Here is a 17,910-nt window from a genome sequence, read left to right on the forward strand (position 1 = left end):
GCCATCTCTTGCCTTAGGGATGGAGAAAGTAATGTTCAGAAATCATTCAAGTTCAAGAACTGTGAGAATCATGGAAATCCTTTAGCTTCCTAGAGACTCCAGTTCCTGTGCCCATTGCTAAAAAGGCCTGCTCAAGCCCAGCCTTGCCCAGATTCTCAACATGCACTGCCCAGGACTTACTCCACATTTGCCAAGACCACCTCCTTCGTCCTTCATTCCTCTCAGCTGAAAGGCCAGCCTCCTTCCTCTTTTCCCTTGTCTCTGTCATGTCCACTTCTGCTCTCCGAAAATGTCTCCTCAGTCGAGAAAACATGTTTCTACAATATCCTGTAGACATTGAGTGAAGATAAGTTGCTGCACTTGTCGTCACTACAACAATGGTGACATCACAGGGGATGCCCAGGACTCTCTGGGAGACAATAGAATGTCCAAGAAGGAACTGCTGATGTCATGGGCTACTGCCTTTGGCTCCCTGCTAATGTTCTCCCTGCACTGACAGGAAGCTGAGGAACCCTTTCCTGGAGACTCTCCTGGGACATAGCCATGGAGCACCTCCTCCTTACAAAGCCAGGATTTGCTCCAGGCTTGGTTGGAAACACCAAAGTAATTCCTATGTGTGCGACTGAGTGTTTCCTGTCCAAGCCTTGCCCAGATAGTCCTTGTCTCATTCCTCCCTCCAGTAGTCCTTATTCTGCAATATGAACCATTAAAGACTGCTGAGAAATCATGCCAGGATGACTGTGGAGGGGACAGATGTCCTGCCTCATCATTTACAGTTGTTTGAAAGCACATCTAGGAAGAGCCTGCAGGGCAGGTTGCAATTTGTTTGTGTGATAGCCATGTGCTTAGAATTCGAAGTTGCCCCCAGATGCCCTGGGACAGACATGTGCATCCATCATGGTGCTGGCAACAGTGTGGAGATTTCTTGACACAGGAAAGTGAAAGAGTTGAGCCACCAATGAAAAAGGCTCTGGGCTGAGTATGGGGTGCTCCTATCTGCACCAAGAACACCAAAGCAGGATTGCTTACAGGGCTCTGTGAGACACACCATGAGATTGTGTCTGAAAAAAAGATAGTATCCTTTCTAAATGTCAGTGGAGTAGGGAGGTAAGCTGAGTGTTTGCTTGTGTCTCTGAAACAGCAGTCTCTCATCCCAGCATCTGGCTCATGTGTCTTCCTTCCTTGGTAAAGGTAAATGCCTGGGATTTTTGTCTGTTAAAACAACATTTTGATGCTCCTTATTTCTGCCAAGACTCATGGACATAGAGAGAGATCATTCCTGCTGAGGAAAAACTGAGAAGTCAGAACATTTTAGCAAGTCACCTGGGAGGTCTTCAATGGGAGAGTTAAGGTAGGGAAGCATCCTATTGGAAGGTCTGAGGACCTTGAATAGTGCTACTCTAGATGGCTTGAAAATCCTAACAGAAAATGAAAAGCTGAACGACTGCACTGCAATTGGCTCAATACAGGTTATGGTTTTTATCATCTTCATATTTTGTACTTTATTCTTAATCGCCATAATCATTTTCTTTAAAATTCCAAAGGAAAAGTGGATTGGTAATATACAAGCCTTACAAGAAAAACAAGAGAAATTTATTTTTTAATTAATTAAAAATTATTTTTATTAACTTATTATTTTTAAAGATTTGTTTATTATTTAGCTTTTTGTTTTTAATTTTTAAAATTTTTATTGAATAGTTTATTTATATTTCAGTTGTAATCCACTTTTTCCATTCCCCACCCCACACACAAGACCTGCCTATCCAATCCACTCTCTTATTACTTCTATGAGGATATGCCCCCACCCCACCCACTCCCACCTCCCCACTCACGATTTTTCTCACACTGGGGCTTCCAGCCTTCACTGGGCCAAGGACTTCCTCACCCACCTATGCCTGACAATGTCATCCTCCTCTACATATACAGTTGTGGACATGGGTCCCTCCCTATGTGCTCCAAGACTGATGGTTTAGATCCTGGGAGCTCTGGTTGCTTGGTATTGTTGCTCTCCCAATGGGGCTGCAAAGCCTTTCAGCTCCTTCAGTCTTCTCTCTCACTCCTCCTTGGGAACCTTAGGATCAGTTCAATGGTGAGCTGTGAGCATCTGCCTCTGTATATTTCAGGCTCTAGCAAACCTCTAAGAAGACAACTATATAGTGCTCCTGTCAGCATGCACTTCCTGGCATCTACATCAGAGTCTGCCTTTGATGAGTGCACAAGAGATGGATACCCAGGTGGAGCAGTCTCTGGACATCTCCTCCTTGAGTTTCTGCCCCTTGTTTGTCTCCATATTTGCTCCCATGAGGATTTTGTTACCCTTTCTAAGAAGGACTGAAGCACCCACATGTTCTTCCTTGTTCATGAGCTTCATGTGGTCTGTTGATTGTATCTTACATACTGGGAGCATTTGGGCTAATATCCACTTATCAGTGAGTACATACCATGTGTGTTCTTTTGTGATTGGGTTACCTCACTCAGGATGATAGTTTCTAGTACCATCCATTTATCTAAGAATTTCTCAAATTTATTGTTTTTCACAGCTGAGTAATATTCTATCGTGTAAATGTACCACATTTTCTGTATCCATTCCTCTGTTGAAGGACACCTGGGTTCTTTGCAGCTCCTGCCTATTATAAAGAAGGCTGCTATAAACATTGTGGAGCATGTGTCCTTGTTATATGTTGGAGCATCTTCTGGGTATAGGCCCAGGAGTGGTATAGCTGGGTCCTCAGGTAATGCTATGTCCAATTGACTGAGCAACTGCCAGACTGATTTCCAGAGTGGCTGTACCAACTTGCAATCCCACCAACAATGGAGGAGTGTTCCTCTTTCTCAACATCCTCACCAGCACCTGCTATCACCTGAGTTTTTGATCTTGGCCATTCTCACTGGTGTGAGGTAGAATCTCAGGGTTGTTTTGATTTGCATTTCCCTGATGACTAAGGATGTCGAACATTTCTTTAGTTGGTTCTCTACCATTTCAGTTTCCTCAGTTGAGAATTCTTTGTTTAGGTCTGTTCCCCATTTTTTATAGGGTTATTTGGTTGTCTGGGGTCTATTTTCTTGAGTTCTTTGTATATATTGAATATTAGCCCTTTATTGGATGTAGGATTGGTAAACATGTTTTCTCAATCTGTTAGTTGCCACTTTGTCCTATTGACAGTGACCTTTGCCTTACAGAAGCTTTGCAGTTTTTTGAGGTCCATTTGTAAATTCTTGATCTTAGAGCATAAGCCATTGGTGTTCTGTTCAGGAACTTTTCCCCCTGTACCTAGGTATTTGAGGGTCTTCCCCACCTACTCTTCTATTACTGTCAGTGTATCTGGTTTTATGTGAAGGTCCTTTATCCACTTGGACTTGAGCTTTCCACAAGGAGATAAGAATGGATCAGATTTGCATTCTTCTACATGCTGACCTCCAGTTGAACCAGCACCATTTGTTGAAAATGCTGTCCTTTTTCCCCTGGACAGTTTTAGCTCCTTTGTCAAAGATCAAGTGACCATAGGTGTGTGGGTTCATTTCTGGATCTTCAGTTCTGTTCCATTGATCTTCCTGCCTGTCTCTGTACCAATACCAGACAGTTTTTATCACTATTGCTCTGTAGTCCAGCTTGAGGTCAGGGATGGTGATTCCCCCAGAAGTTCTTTTATTGTTGAGAATAGTTCTCCCTATCCTGGTTGGGTTTTTGTTATGCAAATGAACTTGCAAATTGCTCTTTCTATCTCAATGAAGAATTGATTTGGAATTTTGATGGGGATTGCATTGAATCTGTAGATCTCTTTTGGCAAGATGGCCATTTTTACTCTATTAATCCTGCCAATCCAGTAGCATGGGAGATCTGTCCATCTTCTGAGATCTTCTTGGATTTCTTTCTTCAGAGACTTGAAGTTCTTGTCATACATGTCTTTCACTTGCTTGGTTAGATTCACACCAAGGTATTTTATATTATTTGTGACTATTGTGAAGGTTGTCAATTCCCTAATTTCTTTCTCAGCCTGTTTATCTTTCAAGTAGAGGTAGGCTACTGATTTGTTTGAGTTGATTTTATATACAGCCTCTTTGCTAAATTTTTTTTTTAAATCTTGTTTAGGAGTTCTCTGGTAGAAGTTTTGGGGTCACTTAAGTATACTATCATATCATTTGCAAATAGTGATATTTTGACTTCCTTTCCTATTTGTATCCATTTGACTTCCCTTTGTTGTCTAATTGCTCTGGCTAGGACTTCCAGTACTATATTGAATAGGTAGAGAGAGAGAGTGGGCAGCCTTGTCTAGTGCCTGATTTTAGTGGGATTGCTTCAAGTTTCTCTCCATTTAATTTGATGTTGGCTACTGGCTTGCTGTATATTGCTTTTACTGTGCTTAGGTATGGACCTGAATTCCTGATCTTTCTAAGACTTTTACCATAAAGGGATGTTGAAGTTTCTCAAATGCATTCTCAGCATCCAGTGAGATGATCATGTGTTTTTTTCTTTGAGTTTGTTCATACAGTGTATTACATTGGTGGATATCCATATATTGAACCATCCCTGCATTCCTGGAATAAAGCCTACTTGATCATGGTGAAAGATTGTTTTGATGTGTTCTTGGATTTGGTTTGTGAGAATTTTATGGATTATTTTTGCATCGATATACATAAGGGAGATTGGTCTGAAATTTTCTTTGTTGGGTCTTTGTGTGGTTAGGTATGCACGTGATCATGCCTTCATAAAACAAATTGGGTAGTGTTCCTTCTTTTTCTATTTAGTGGAATAGTTTGAAGAGAATTGGTATTAGGTGTTCCTTGAAGGTCTGATAGAATTCTGCACTAAAACCATTAATTTGGTGGGGAGACTTTTAATGACTGTTACCATTTCTTTAGGGGTTATAGGACTGTTTAGATTGTTTATCTGCTCCTGATTTAACTTTGGTACCTGGTATCTGTCTAGAAAGTTGTGCTTTTTTCCAGATTTTCCTGTTTTGTTGAGTATAGGCGTTTGTAGTAGGATCTGATGATTTTTTGAATATCCTCAGTTTCTGTTGTTAAGTCTCCCCTTTTCAGTTCTGATTTTATTAATGTGGATACTGTCTCTCTGCCCTCTGGGTAGTCTGGGTAAGGGATTATGTATCTTTTGATTTTCTCAAAGAACCAGCTCCTGGTTTTGTTGATATTTTGTATAGTTTTTTGTTTCTACTTGGTTGGTTGATTTCAGCCCTGAGTTTGATTACTTCCTGCTGTCCACTCCTCTTGCTTGTATTTGCCTCTATTTGTTCTAGAGCTTTCAGTTGTGCTGTCAAGTTGTTAGTGTATGCTCTCTCCAGTTTCTTTTTGTAGGCACTTAGAGCTGTGAGTTTTCCTCTTAGAACTGCTTTCAAGGAAACCCACAAGTTTTGGTATGGTTTGTCCTCATTTTCATTAAATTCTAAAAAGTCTCTGATTTCTTTCTTTCTTTCTTCTTTGACCAAGTCATCATTGAGTAGAGCGTTGTTCAGTTTCCACATGTATGTGAGCTTCCCATTGTTTTTGTCATTACTGAAGACCAGCCTTAGTCCAAGGTGATCTGATAGGATGCAAGGGATTGTTTCAATCTTTTTGTATTTTTTGAGGCCTGTTTTGTGACCAATTATACAGTCTATTTTGGAGAAGGTACCATGAAGTGCTGAGAAGAATGTATATTCTTTTGTTATAGCATGAAATGTTCTATAAATATCTGTTAAATCCATTTGGTTCATAACTTCTGTTAATGTCATTGTGTCTCTGTTTAGTTTCTGTTTTCATGATCTGTCCATTGCTGAGAGTGGGGTGTTGAAATCCCCCACTAATGTTGTGTGAGGTGCAATGTGTAATTTGAGCTTCAGTAAAGTTTCTTTTATATATGTGGGTGCCATTGCATTTGGAGCATTCATGTTCAGAATTAGTAGTTCATCTTGGAAGATTTTTCCTTTGATAAGTATGAAGTGTCCTTCCTTATCTTTTTTGATTAAATTTGGTTGAAAGTCCATTTTATTTGCTATTAGAATGGCTACTCCATCTTGTTTCATGGGACCATTTGCTTAGAACCTTGTTTTCCATCCTTTCACTCTGAGATAGTGTCTGTCTTTGTCACTGAGATGTATTTCCTGTATGCAGGAAAAATCTGGGTCCTGTTTCTGGTAAAGGTAAATATGCTGAGTCATAAAGCCAGCTTGAATTGGATGATGAAACCTTGGTAGGAAGTCATGGTTTTGTTGGAACAGGGAGGATTAGCTAGGACTTATTGTATAGCCATAACCTATTGGTAGAAATCTGTATAATTATTATCAAGATGAAGTTATAATTTCTTAAATGGTACAAAATTTACTTTGATTTCAAATTTAAGCCTTTCATTGGTATGAGCTTCTTATTTAGCAGCTGTAAATATTTGGGATTAGCTCTGGCCAGGATAAAGGTGGCTTGAGCAGCCTCCCAGCTGGAAACTGAATCCAGAGGCACCCTAGGGAAGGCACAGACCTCAGAGCTGCAGAGGCATCCAAGAGAGGTCAAGGACCCTAGAGCTGCAAGCATCCTAGAGAGGACATGGCCCACAGAGCAGCAGAGCATGGACACCATATCCCAAAGCATCCTAGAGGATCAACTACATTCAGAACAGCAAACACCTAGCTGGTCTATCACTGTGGAGACTCCATATCCTGAAATATCCTAGAGGAGCGACTGAACCCAGAGCAGCTGGACCTCAGGATCATAGAGTTATCAGTACCCTGAGGAGTTCTGATACAACCAAGATAACTGGAAAGGCAGACTCCAGTCAGAACCAGTGAGTGTGAGTAGAACCACAGCTAACCAAATGGCGAAAGACAAGCACAGGAATGTAAACAATAGAAACTATAGTTAATTGGCATCACCAGAACCCAGTTCCCGCAACATAACAAGTCCTGAACACAATATCAACCAGAAAAGCAGGACTCAGAATTAAAATCACTTCTCATGATGATGTTAGAGGACTTTAAGAAGGTCATAAGTAACACTATCAAAGAATGTGAGGAGAACACAGGTAAACAGGTAGAAGCCCTTAAAGAAATGCAAGAAAACACAACCAAACAGATGAAGGAATTAAACAAAACTGTCCAGGATCTAAAAATGGAAGTAGAAGCAATAAAGAAATTACAAAAGGAGACTAATCTGGAGATAGAAAACCTAAGAAAAAGACCAGAGGTCATAGATGCAAGCATTACCAACAGAATACAAGAGATAGAAGAGAGAATCTCATGTGCAGAAGATACCATGGAAAACATTGACACAACTGTCAAAGAAAATGCAAAATGCAAAAAGCTCCTAACCCAAAACATCCAGGAAATCCAGGACACAATGAGAAGACCAAACCTAAGGATAATAGGTATAGATGAGGGTGAAGACTCCCAACTTAAAGGGCCAGTAAATATCTTCAACAAAATTATAGAGGAAAACTTCCCTAACCTAAAGAAAGAGATGTCCTTAAATATACAAGAAGCCTACAGAACCCCAAATAGACTAGACCAGAAAAGAAATACCTCTTGTCACATAATAATCAAAACATCAAATATACAAAACAAAGAAAAAATACTAAAAGCAGTAAGGGAAAAAGGCAAAGTAACATATAAAGGCAGACCTATAAGAATCACACCAGACTTCTCACCAGAGACCATAAAAGCCAGGAGATCCTGGACTGATATCATACAGGCCCTAAGAGAACACAAATACCAGCTCAGACTACTATACCCAGCAAAACTCTCAATCAATATTGTTGGAGAAACCAAACTATTCCATGACAAATCCAAATTTACACAATATCTTACCACAAATCCAGCCCTTCAAAGGATAATTGGTGGAAATCTCCAACACAAAAAGGGAAACTACAACCTAGAAAAAGCAAGAAAGTAATCTTCCAACAACCCTAAAAGAAGGTAGATATACAAACATAACACCACCGCCGATAACAAAAATAACAGGAAACAACATTCATTTTTCCTTAATATCTCTTAATATCAAGGTACTCAATTCTCCAATAAAAAGACATAGACTATCAGATTGGATACATAAACAGGACCCAACATTTTGCTGCATACTGGAAATGCACCTTTATGAAAAAGACAGAGACTACCTCAGAGTAAAAGGTTGGAAAACAATCTTCCAAGCAAATGGCCCCAAGAAACAAGCTGGAGTAGCAATTCTAGTATCAAATAAAATAGTTTTTCAACCAAAAGTAATCAAAAAAGATAGAGAAGGACACTTCATATTCATCAAAGGAAAAATGTAGCAAGAGGAACTTGCAATTCTAAACATCTATGCTTCAAATGCAAGGGCACCCACATACATAAAAGAAACTTTACTAAAGCTTAAAGCATACATTGCACCTCACACAATAATAGTGGGAGATTTCAACACCCCACTCTCAGCTATGGACAGATCATGAAAACAGAAACTAAACAGAGACACAATGAAACTAACAGAAGTTATGAACCAATTGGACTTGAACTGACATCTATAGAACATCCTAAAACAAAAGAATATTTTTCAGCACCTCATGGTACCTTCTCCAAAATAGACCATATAATTGGTCACAAAACAGGCCTCAACAGATACAAAAAGATTGAAATAATGCCTTGTACCCTATCAGACCACCATGGACTAAGACTTGTCTTTGACATGGACAAAAACAATGGAAAGCCCACATACACGTGGAAACTGAACAATGCTCTACTCAATGATAACTTGGTCAAGGAAGAAATAAAGAAAGAAATTAAAGACTTTTTAGATTTAAATGAAAATGACTACACATCATATCAAAATTTTTGGGACTCCATGGAAGCAGTACTAAGAGGAAAAATCAAAGTTCTAAGTGCCCCCCCCCAAAAAATGGAAATTACATACATTAATAAATTGACAGCACACCTGAAAGACTTAGAACAAAAAGAAGCTAATATACCCAAGAGGAATAGATGGCAGGAAATAATCAAACTCAGGGCTGAAATCAACCAAGTTGAAACAAAAAGGACTATAGAAAATATCAACAAAGGCAGGAGGTGGTTCTTTGAGAAAATCAACAAGATAGACAAACCCTTAGCCAGACTAACCAAAGGGCCCAGAGACAGTACTCAAATTAATAAAATCAGAACTGAAAAGGGAGACATAACAACAGAAACTGAGGAAATTTAAAAAAAAAAAAAACCATCAGATCCTACTACAAAGGCCTATACTCAACAAAATTGGAAAATCTGGATGAAATGGGCAATTTCCGAGATAGATACCAGGTACCAAAGTTAAAGGAGGAGCAGATAAACCATCTAAACAGTCTCATAACCCCTAAAGAAATAGAAGCAGTCATTGAAAACCTCCCCACCAAAAAAAGTCTGGGACCAGATGGTTTTAGTGCAGAATTCTATCAGACCTTCCAGGAAGACCTAATACCAATTCTCTTCAAACTATTCCACAGAATAGAAACAGAAGGAACAATACCCAATTCGTTCTATGAAGCTACAATTACGCTCATACCTAAACCATAGAAAGATCCAACAAAGGAGAACTACAGACCAATCTCTCTTATGAATATTGATGCAAAAATACTCAATAAAATTCTCGCAAACCAAATCCAACAACACATCAAAGCAATCATCCATCATGATCAAGTAGGCTTTATCCCAGGAATGCAGGGATTGTTCACTATTCGGAAATCTATCAATGTAATCCACTACATAAATAAACTCAAAGAAAAAAAACCACAGGATCATCTCACTAGATGCTGAGAAAGCATTTGACAAAATACAACATCCCTTCATGTTAAAAGTCTTGGAAAGATTAGGAATTCAAGGTCCATACCTAAACATAGTAAAAACAATATATAGCAAGCCGGTAGCCAACATCAAATTAAATGGAGAGAAACTTGAAGCAATCCCACTAAGATCAGGGACCAGACAAGGCTGCCCACTCTCACCCTACCTATTCAATATAGTACTGGAAGTCCTAGCTAGAGCGATTAGACAACAAAAGGAAGTCAAAGGGATACAAATAGGAAAGGAAAAAGTCAAAATTTCACTATTTTTGGATGATATGATAGTATACTTAAGGGACCCTAAAACTTCCACCAGAGAACTCGTAAACCTGATAAACAACTTCAGTAAAGTGCCTGGATATAAAATCAATTCAAACAAATCAGTAGCCTTCCTATACTCAAAAGATAAACAGGCTGAGATAGAAATTCTGGAAACGACAATAGTTACAAATAATATAAAATATCTTGGAGTGAATCTAACTAAGCAAGTGAAAGATCTATATGACAAGAACTTCAAGTCTCTGAAGAAAGAAATCGAAGAAGATCTCAGAAGATTGAAAGATCTCCCATGCTCATGGATTGGCAGGATTAATATAGTAAAAATGGCCATCTAGCAAAAAGAGATCTACATATTCAATGCAATCCCCAGCAAAATTCCAAACCAATTCTTCATAGAGATAGAAAAAGCAATTTGCAAATTTATTTGGAACAACAAAAAACCCAGGATAGCCAGAACTATTCTCAACAACAAAAGAACTTCTGGGGGAATTACCATCCCTGACCTCAACCTATCCTACAGGGCAATAGTAATAAAAACTGCATGGTATTGGTACAGAGACAGGCATGAAGATCAATGGAATAGAACTGAAGACCCAGAAATGAGCCCACATACCTATGGTCACTTGATCTTCGAATAAGGAGCTAAAACCATCCAGTGGAAAACGGACAGCATTTTCAGCAAATGGTGCTGGTTCAACTGGAGGTCAACATGTAGAAGGATGCAAATCAATCCATTCATATCTCCTTGTACAAAGCTCAAATCCAAGTGGATAAAAGACCTTTACTTAAAATCAGATACACTGAAAGTAATAGAACAGAAGGTGGGAAAGACCCTTGAATACCTAGGCACAGGGGAAAAGTTCCTGAACAGAACACCAATTGCTTATGCTCTAAGATCAAGAATCGACAAATGGGACCTCATCAAATTGCAAAACTTCTGTAAGGCAAAGGACATTGTCAATAAGACAAATCGGCAACCAACAGATTGGGAAAGGATTCTAACCAATCCTACATCCTATAGAGGGCTAATATCCAAGATATACAAAGAACTCAAGAAATTATACTCCAGACAACCATATAACCCTATTTAAAAATGGGGTACAGAGCTAAACAAAGAATTCTCAACAGAGGAAACTCGAATGGCTGAGAAGCACCTTAAGAAATGCTCCACATCCTTAGTCATCAGGGAAATGCAAATCAAAACAACACTGAGATACCACCTGACACCAGTCAGAATGGCTAAGATCAAAAACTCAGGTGATAGTAGATGCTGGCGAGGATGCAGAGAAAGAGGAACGCTCCTCCATTGTTGGTGGGATTGCAAGCTGATACAACCACTCTGGAAATCAGTCTGGCGGTTCCTCAGAAAACTGGACATAGCATTACCTGAGGATCCAGCTATAGCACTCCTGGGCATATACCCAGAAGATGCTCCAACATATAATAAAGACATATGCTCCACTATGTTCATAGCAGCCTTATTTATAATAGACAGAAGCTGGAAAGAACCAAGATGTCCCTCAACAGAGGAATGGACACAAAACATGTGGTACATCAACACAATGGAGTATTACTCATCTATTAAAAATAATGAATTCGAAAAATTTTTAGGTAAATGGATGGATCTAGAAATTATCATCTCAAGTGAGTTAACCCAATCACAAAAGAACACACAGGGTATTTACTCACTGATAAGTGGATGTTAGCCCAAAAGCTTGGAATAGCCAAGACTCAACTCACAGACTACATGAAGCTCATGAAGAAGGAAGACTAAGAGGGGATGCCTCATTTCTACTTAGAACAAGTAACAAAAATTCTCAAGGGAGCAAATATGGAAACAAAACATGGGAGAGAAACTGAAGGAGAGGCCATCAGGAGACCATTCCATCTGGGTATTCATCCCATGTACAGCCACCTAAGGTAAACACTGTTGTGAATGGCTGGAAGTGCATAATGTGAGGAATATGATATAGCTGTCTCCTTAGAGGTCTACCAATGACTAACATTACCAAACCTTATAAATCCTTTGATTAACATTTTTTAAAAAATTGTATAAAAGCAAAAAGGAAAAGGGGGGCATGGGACAGTGGTTTTCTAGGGAGGGGAAATGGGGAAAGGGGATGGCATCTTAAATGTAAATAAAATATAAAATAAAATAAAAAAATTGAAAAAATGTTTGGGATTAAATTCTCAGAAAAGAGGACCAAATCACTTACTAAAATTATCCAAATACCAAAGAAAGCCTTCACTAATATTTTGCAATGAAAAAAATTGACTTCAGTGGTAAATAGAAGACTGTCAGATTCAGAAGCCTGAAGAATAAAGATCAAATCTTTGGCTTTTGAAGAATCTAGTTCAGAATGCAAACCATTGATTCCACCTTTAAAAGCAAGGCAAGATCAGCACTAAAAGAGGAATGGATTAGAGGTACAACTGATACTGGACCTCACATTTATAATGCTGATTGGATAAGAGAAGTAATTTCTAAAACCCTTAAGAAAACTGAAGATGGTAGATGATTTCATTGCGATAAGCAAGGTCATTTGAAAAGAGATTCTAATATTTCTCTATATTACAGCTTAAATCAGGAACAGTGATACCTCCACAATTTCTTGTATTTTGCCAGATTGCTTTAGCTATCCTTGTGTGATGGTTTGTATATGCTCGGCTCAGGGAGTGTCACTAATTGGAGGTGTGTCTTTGTTGGAGTAGGTGTGTCACTGTAGGCTCAGCCTTTAATACCTTACTCCTAGCCACCTGGAAGCCAGCATTCTGCTAGCAGACTTCAGATGATGTACAACTATCAGCTCCTCCTGTACCATGCCTGCCTGGATCCTGAATTGTTCCCACCTTGATGATAATTGACTTAACCTCTGAACCACTATGTCACTCCCAATGAAATTTTGTCTCTTAGGAGAGTTGCCTTGGTCATGGTATCTGTCCACAGCAGTAAAACTCTACCTTAGACAGAAATTGGTACATGGAATGGCATATTCCTGTGATAGGTCTGACCATGATTTGACTGGAACAATGTGGATTTTGGCCCATTTGATTTGAAAAAACTGTGGAACACATAAAATGTTGCTCCATGGTCTATTCCAGTAAGAATATGACAGCTTTCATTGCTAGGATTGAGTTGAACTGTGCAGACATGGCCCAAGAGGATTAAGTAGAATAGGATATCAGAATGTGGCATAGACACTGTTTGTGTGGTATGATGGTGATGAAGAAGGCTGTTTCTACCCTTATCTGAGATTGAGGAGGCACAGGCTAGCATGAAGAGAGTCAGAGTCATTGCCTGGAAAAGGAAGTCTAACAAAACCCAGCATACACTGTCCTCTGGTTCACTTTCAGGAAAAATGTTTTGATGATGTTTACCAAGCTGATAAAGGAAAGTCCAAACTATGAGGTGCAATCCATAAAGGAGCACTAGGAAGTTCAATGGAGCTGGATCCTGGGTTGAAGGAGATAACCAGATTCAAGAAACAATGATCTCACAGAAAGATCCTGACCAGCTAAGTTTATTGTGTTTGAATATGAACTTGCAATAGTTATGTCACATTCAGTGTTATTAACTGCTTATTGTTTTTATGTGTCCTTTATATGTGTTACAAAGTTCTATCCCAAAATGGAGAGCACACTTGTGGTCCAGAACTTTAGGCTGGAAGCACAGTCTTTTGATATAGACCTTGAAGAATAGTGACCATGGAAATCTTAAGGAGATCTCCAAATTCAAGGCCAGTCTAGAAGAGAGAGAGTTCCAGGCAGACAAAAGCTTAGGTCCAGGCATGGTAAATTATGCCCTTAGTCCCATCACTGAGGAGACAGAGCCATCAGATGTCTGAGTTCAAGGTGAGTCTAGAGAACAAGTTCCATGTCTGTGAAGCTTAGGCAGTGAATGGAATCATTAAAACTGAAATCTGGTGAGGATGTAACAGCACAAGGTTGCATGTTCCAGGCCCAGCAAGAAGTAGAACTTGGCAGGTTCAGGCCCATGGCTCTGCTGTTAGGGTCGAGAGTCCATGGGGTTACTGGGACAATTGATGCTGCCTAGCAGGAGCTTGGAAATTAGCAGTGGTTAAGAAGAAACTAGCACCACTGGGGTGAAATCTGGGGAATGTGTTCAAAGAGAACACAGAAACTGTTCCAGAGATAGTGAAGGCTATACATTTAGTGGTTATACTGGATTAGGTAATACATAAGGATCACCCAGTGGGACTGTTTGAAAATACGAAGGGGACATGAAAGGCAGCTGAGGCTTGGCAGTGTGAGAGACAAGGGAAGACCATGAGTGAAAGTGAAGCCTCAGTTGCAGCTGATGTCCCAGGACTAAAGGGCTCTTGCAGATAAGTTGAACCTAGACACATGAAGAGAGTCTATGAGAGGATATTAGTGAAATCCTGTTGCAACAGAACCATCAAGTTAGTGATGCCAGTATTATGGGTTCACTATCCTGAACATCACCAACGGAATGGAGAGAAGTATGCATTGCTGGAGAAATGGCCTATGCTCTTGGAGGTGCCCAGAGCATGCTTAGATACCAGACACTGGAACAAGGAGATGGAGGTTTGAAGTTGACTTGGTATGATGGCTACTTCCTGCTTGTCGACTGACTGTTTCTACAATGAATTACAAGGCAGAAACAGGGCACATCTGTGAAGAAGAGCAACAGGATGGGGAGGACACAGGCTTCTTATGTGGATCTTGTCATAGATCTTGAGGAAGATTGGCCATGAAATGCTTAGGCCAGGCACAGAATCTGTACACACCTCAATATGACATATGACACTTCTGAGTCATATTCAAAACAGTTATAATGGATTTATGAATGCACACACATACACACACACACACACACACACCCAAACACACACACAAACACATACATCAGAAGATGTCTGTGGGAGTTATGTTTCTTTTTCTCAAAGAAGGAACTAATGATTCTAAGTTTGGCACCATGGATGGATACCAGTTGATCCATCTCATCAGCTGATCATCTCAACTGAAACGAGGGCCCCCAAAATCCCTTTTCGCCCGCAAATAAGGATAGGGAGGTGGTAATCGGGTGTACTGCCACGAGGACCTTTTATTACTCCACACGATAAAGCGGAAAGACGGAAGAAACCGGAAGAGGCTCGTTTAAATACACCCTAGAGTGACGTATTCACTTCTGAATGGCTGTTCGCTCACCACCCAATATAACGCCTCGGGATAGGCCAGTGACTTGGCGCTCTTTCTGCCTAGCAGCTGAGCAGAATAATTGTTTACTGCTGGGGAAACATGAGGCCAGCGCCATCTTGGAAAATGCACGTGTGTAGCCACTGAAACAGCGGCTCACTACATCTCTCCCTGTTTAAATTATTAATATAAAACAGCCTTTTGCCCATTAAACGCAGCACCAACTCAGTGAGGGAAAGCACAGGCCTGATCCCCTGTGCAAAATGAGATATTGTAATGGGTTTAATTCCCATACCCAATCTCGATGCCTTTTGACGGGGAAAGGAAGTCTCTACCCTGGGGCGCCACCAGGGGAGGTTTTTGGCATCAAACCTTTGTGCAATCAGGCATACTTTCAGGAAATCTATCCACACTCGTGGAACATTCCCTGTCGAGTACCCACTTGCAAACACCTTAACTGCTCAGGTACAGGTTATTCAGGCAAGGGCTGACTGGACTTAGACCTCTCATCTACCCAGTGCAATGGGACGAACCCCTGGAGTGCATAGACTGAGGGTCACAGTCATCGGCTCCTTTCCAGCCTAGATAGTCAAATTTCAGGGAGGGATGCTTGCTCCAAGGCTGCGAGTGCTTAGGCTTTAAGCTACCTTGTCACGTTTTTGTTGGGCTTTGAGCTTACAAACCAACCATCTATGAATACTAATTCACATCATAGGGCTGTATCAAGCAGGCCTATTCCCGCTCTTTAGAAAGAAAGAAAGAAAAGGCAGAAGAAATTTAAGAAGTAAAATCGCCAGGGGAAACAGGGTCCATCTGCACTCCATCAAGGCTCAAGATCCAGATCTGCAATTGTTGTTGTACCTGGTCCAGCTCCCCAGTCCACTTTTCTTTTAAATAAGCAGAAAGATTATGGCTTTAAATAAATGTATCATTCACAAATCTCAGAGTGTAATACCTGGATGTGGGGTTGCTGACAGGCAGCTTATTTGAACCACATCTGTGAGCTGCTTCACATGGGCTTGGAGCAAATTAACTCTCTGATTGACCAAAGTCTCTTTTAAGTCTCCATAATGATGTACTGGGATGGGCACAAAGGTAGGCACGTGCACAACCAAGGCTAGGTCTAGTGATCCATTCTAGCCTTGTGCTAAAAGCATGTAACATTCTTACAATCTAAGATATCAGAATTATTCTGAAAGTTGGATAACATAAAGAAAAATGAAGGGTCTACACACACCAACACCGGTTGGGTTGTGCAGATGTATTTTTAAATACCTTATTAATTTTAATGTTATTTAAATGGCTAGAGATATTAAATCTTGTAGCCGAAATATTCTGCACTTTATGAACCATATTTAACAAGACAAAGGCAGATATACCCCCTTTTAACATTTTAAACAGTGGCTACAACACATAATTTAATTGTGTTGAAGCAAGATAAACTCAAGAAAATACACATATGATTTAATTTAGGACTTACATCCCTTTGAAAACATTAAACAGAGGTTTTAAATCCTCCTATGTTAAGCTTAAGATGAGGTTTTAGTCAATTAATATCTCTTAACAACTTTTAAAAATCACTAAGAGCAAATCAAGATTAAAAGTAAACTATTTTTCTTTGCATGTACACGCACAAGCCAGAAGATGGCGTTAGATCCCCACCACAAATGGTTGTGAGACACCACGTGGCCGCTGGGAGTTTAGCCTTTATATTTTAAATTAAGACCAGCCTTTAATGGCTGAGCCAATTGACTCAAATATTGAAAGACACTGTCTTTGAATCTTTTTTTGGAGTAACAAGTACTCTAAATTTTTTTTTTTTTTTAAAGCTCGTTATATTGAAGCAATGGCTTGCAGAAAAATTTTCTTTAGAGAAATCCACTAATAAAGTATCACACAATGAACAATACACATCAAAAGATTTAACCTCTTATTTTTTTGTATTAAAGCAACAACAATATTTGTATATATATAAAATGTAAAACAATTAACCATTTTTTGAAGCAATTATTTTTAACAAATATCGCTTCATGGGCTCTTAAAAATTATGAATAAATTTACTAATTGTAAACCTTTTACCTTTACCAGAAATGTAAAGAGATGGTATAAAAACATTTTTTATATCTATAAAATTCTATAAGCATTTATTAAAATGGCAGCTGGAATAGACAAGTTAGGCTGTATAAATCTTAAATTTGAACTTTATTTTGGATTAATTTAATAACCAATCTTTTTTGTCCCATGAGAATATCGGATAAAAGCCAATCTTATTCTCTAATAATTGTTATACACATTAAAGGAATCCAAAGCATCTCATCCTCAACAATTCCAAATACAGAGGAATTAAAACAACCTGAACCATATTCTATCAGCAGGCACAGCTATACTCATGGAGGGAAGTAGGCATAATTTTAATTTCTGCAGTACAATCATAACCTTTAGCCCACAGACTGTTGTAAAATCTTTGGGTCTAGGTTTACCCCTCCTCTCATAAGAAACAATGAGAACAAAAGACAAATTCCCTTAAGCACATTTCTAGGGCCTGGTCTGAAGACCCAGAGCAAAAGGAGCTTTTAACACCTGAGCTTCTGCAGCTCAGTCCATTTTGTCTTAATTCAAATGTAAATGTAACCTCCCTCAGGCCTGTTCTCTGAGGCTTGGCTAAGCCTGAATTGTGCATTTTGGCTTTA

Source organism: Arvicanthis niloticus, chromosome 15 (assembly GCF_011762505.2).
Source record: "Arvicanthis niloticus isolate mArvNil1 chromosome 15, mArvNil1.pat.X, whole genome shotgun sequence".
Taxonomy (NCBI): domain Eukaryota; kingdom Metazoa; phylum Chordata; class Mammalia; order Rodentia; family Muridae; genus Arvicanthis; species Arvicanthis niloticus.